This window comes from Centruroides sculpturatus, unplaced genomic scaffold (genome assembly GCF_000671375.1).
Source record: "Centruroides sculpturatus isolate CEXI.00-Female unplaced genomic scaffold, Cexi_2.0 scaffold1423, whole genome shotgun sequence".
Classification (NCBI taxonomy): domain Eukaryota; kingdom Metazoa; phylum Arthropoda; class Arachnida; order Scorpiones; family Buthidae; genus Centruroides; species Centruroides sculpturatus.
In genome coordinates, this window is record NW_019386374.1 from 19,086 (window position 1) to 23,407 (window position 4,322).

General features: G+C 29.2%; 1 pseudogene; it reads right to left on the reverse strand.

Annotated features, from left to right (window-relative positions):
* Positions 1-220: 220 nt before the first annotated feature.
* Positions 221-4,322, reverse strand: part of LOC111614725 — a 27,810-nt pseudogene continuing 23,708 nt past the window's right edge.

Consider the following 4,322-nt stretch of genomic DNA (forward strand, 5'->3'; position numbering starts at 1 on the left):
CCATTAGATTGATTGAATCAATTATATTAACTGCAATTAGCACCGCATGTATCTATAGAACAATTCTCTGTTCAAGAGAATTTTATATAATAACAGTTTAATTATTACTGTAATGTTTCTTAGTTAAAACTTTTCAGAAACTCCAAAAAAAAATCATTTTAATTCAAAACCAGTTTTGCTTACAACTTTCGATAATTCTACATCAATAAAAATTAAAAATAACATTCCTTCAAAATTTCCATGTGTAAATATTTCTATTTATTTTTAAATCTTGACTTCGAATGAATTTCGCTGGACATAATTAGTATTCATATGGCTATCGTCTGTTGTGGATCCGAAGGTGTGTAATTAAGTGTGACTTTCGTCAAAACTTCTGTTTACACTCGTCACAACTGTAAGGCTTCTCTCCTGTGTGGACCCGAAGGTGTCTAATTAAGCTTGATCTTTGTGTAAACTTCTGTTTACACTCATCACAACTGTAAGGCTTCTCTTTAGTGTGGACCCGAAGGTGTTTAATTAAGCTTGATCTTTCTGTAAACTTCTGTTTACACTCGTCACAACTGTAAGGCTTTTCTCCTGTGTGGCCACGAAGGTGTCTAATTAAGTGTGACTTCTGTGAAAACTTCTGTTTACACTCGTCACAACTGTAAGGCTTCTCTCCTGTGTGGCCACGAAGGTGTTGAATTAAGTGCGACTTTCGTGAAACTGTAAGGCTTTTCTCCTGTGTGGCCACGAAGGTGTCTAATTAAGTGTGACTTCTGTGAAAACTTCTGTTTACACTCGTCACAACTGTAAGGCTTCTCTCCTGTGTGGCCACGAAGGTGTTGAATTAAGTGCGACTTTCGTGAAAACTTCTGTTTACAAACGTCACAACTGTGAGGCTTCTCTCCAGTGTGGACCCGAAGGTGTTTAATTAAGTTTGATCTTTGTGTAAACTTCTGTTTACACTCGTCACAACTGTAAAGCTTTTTCCCAGTGTGGACACGAAGGTGTGAAATTAAGTGCGACTTTTGTGAAAACTTCTGTTTACACTCGTCACAACTAAAAGGCTTCTCTCCTGTATGGATTCTTTCATGATTTTGCAAACTTTGTTTAGTTTTGAAATTCTTCTTACAGCGTTTACATGAAAATTGTTTTTGGTTCCATTTCTCTGCAATTAACAAAATCGTTTTTAAATAATATTCTATCCATGTATAACAAAAAGTTTTTTAAAATAAGAACAATGATTAAATTAATAATAATGTTTAATTAAAAAATTATTTTTAATATTTAAAGGCAAATTTCTGCATCAAAACACAAAAAAGTAATTTTAGAGAAAGTAATGTTCGAGTAATAATATATTATGTTACTAATATTATGAACAGTTAATCAGGAACGACTTATGAAAGTAAACTATTTCTGTATGACATATTTCAAGTGTAATCTTCATGAATTCTGTTTTTATATCCTTGCAGTGGATTTCCGGCCTCTTTTATATTTTAATCGAAGATCACTGATGTAAGTAAAGCAGTGTATCTAATATACAATTTTGTTATAATCTTGGACACTATTTTCTGCAAAACTTTCTGTTTTATCCAAAGAAAATCTGAAAGTAATAACAACATACATGAAATAAATTCTATAAAATATAAATTCACATCAGTTTAACATTAGAATGTATTATTCATATTTTTATTCATTTCTATTGTTAAATGTAACTTGAATAATATGTTAAAATTAGATAAAAAGAATATTGAATCTTTTAAAAACTTATGGTAAGTATACTTTCCTTATAAGTCGTTCTCAATAAGAAAAACACAACATTGGCAAGAATAAAATACAAATTCTTAAGAGTGAATCATGGATTCCCTTCTTGCAAAATTGAATTTCATTCTTCTTCTTTTTAGTTTCTTTTTTCTTTATTTTCGGGGTGAAAATCAGCTAAATGGAAAAAATAAAACGATCTTACATATCAGACAAATTTATTTTAAATGCTTATTGTGTAAGGTGAATAAAATTTCTATTCTCTACGCTAAATTATTTAAAATATATAAATTCTATTCAAAATTAATTGTTATTTACAGATGAACATTGCATACATTTACTAATATACCAATAAATTTTTCAGTAATTTATTTTGGTAATGTAAAATTTTTTGTGATAAAGTGTCATTGGTGAATTTTTTGAAAATTGTTTTGAAAAGTTGTCTATACGAAAAATATTCATATAGAATGGAAATGGTACGTAAAAATTAACTCTAAATTGTAATAAAATTACAATTTCAATGGTTTTAAATTACAATGGAGTTTAATGGAGGATAATAAAGTTTAAATTACAATGAACAGAATAAAAATTGGCAGGAGCTTTTCCTTAAACATAGAGAAGGAAGTGTTATGGTGTGTGAATGGACGTCAATTTATGAAAATAGGAGACGTTTGTTTAACGTTAGAAATATATATGAAGAATATCGATATATTTCCTTAGAAAATGTAAAAACTTCGGCTGGAAACTACGTATCTCGAATATCTTACATTCTCATCAGAATAATGATTTTTAACACAAAGTATATAAAGTGGCTCAGTACTGTTGCCAAAATGATCGAATCACAGACAGAGTTTAAACCGAAATCTAATCGGATATTTATAAAATAAGTCAGATAGAAAAATCAAATAATCAAAATTATTAACAAAAATGAACTGAAAAGTACGTTTGAACAACAATGATCAGAAAATTGCTGAATATCAAAGAAAAGCTATTAATAGGCTGTCAAACAGATTGAACAGTGGGCTGAAAAGAAAAAACAATGCAAGAAGTTATTGAAATATTTAGTCTTTTAGTATAAGTAATTTTTAAATTGAAGTAATTTTGTTTTCACATAAAAAAATGTAGCAACGAGTTGCGTACCTTTTCCGCCAATAACATTTGAATTTGCTGTTATATTTTATTAAAAAATTGTGTAATCGATTAATGTACCGAGTCAATTTAATTTAACTGCCCAATACTAACGATGTTTGAAATTTAAACTTTTAACGAATTCACTATGTTATTTCAATNCAGATGCAACATAAGATGTCTAATGTCTGGATGTAAATAAATATTATACAATTTTGTTTAAGACATGAGAGATTAGGCCATTTAAAAGTGGAGCAAAATTATTCGTTAAAGTAAAGAAAAAGGTACCAGCTAAAAAAAAATCTTAAACTTAATATTAACGAATAAATATAGGTATATCTAGATGTAATTTGACACGCTGAATCTATTGGTATTAAAAACATTACTTACGATCAACCGTTTAAAAGTTAGTAGTAGTAATTCAAACACAAATTATTATTGTATTTACTTTCAGTCGTGTGTAAATAATATCAACACTTATCAACTAAATAAAATTTGATGATAAAAATTGCCAAAATCATGAAAGTAAATACAATAATAATTTGTGTTTGAATTACTACTAATAACTACTAGCACGGTTTCAAAATACTCGTTTAAAAGTTACCAACGATTTTTTATTTCCGGCTATTTGCTTCGTTTAAGAACAACTTTATTAAGAAATACGCAGGCACTCATCGATATTAACAAAACGAATTACTTTAATTCACCATAATACATTCCATCTACGAGAGAAAGCGACATTAAAAATGCTAAAANTTAATCAGATGCAACATAAGATGTCTAATGTCTGGATGTAAATAAATATTATACAATTTTGTTTAAGACATGAGAGATTAGGCCATTTAAAAGTGAAGCTGAATTATTGGTTAAAGTAAAGGAAAAGGTATCCAGCTAAAAATAGGTCTTAAACTTAATACTAACGAATAGACATAGACATATCTAGATGTAATTTGACACGCTGAATCGATTGGTATTTTAAAAAATTACTTACAATCAACCGTTTAAAAGTTACGAACGATTTTTTTATTTCTGACTATTTGCTTCGTTTAAGAACAACTTTATAAGAAATACGCAGGCACTCATCAATATTAACATAACGAATTACTTTAATTCACCATAATACATTCCATCTACGAGAGAAAGCGACATTAAAAATGCTAAAATGATGTCGTTAGCCCGCAAACACGCGTACACACGACAAGAGTGTAGGGACAACTGATGCAGGGAAATTTTCCCTGACCGGTGTCGAACTGTCGAGCGTGACGTCACTTCCACACTTCCCTACACACGCGTAAGCAGTAACAGAAATAGTTGACAGGATAATATAATTATTATATATTATTTAAAATAAAAGTAAAAATTTAATAACAAATTTAGTTTTCCCCATGTTACTTTGAAACAACATTAACGTCTTTAGTTCTTTATCCCAAAATATCCGCTGTTATGCAAAA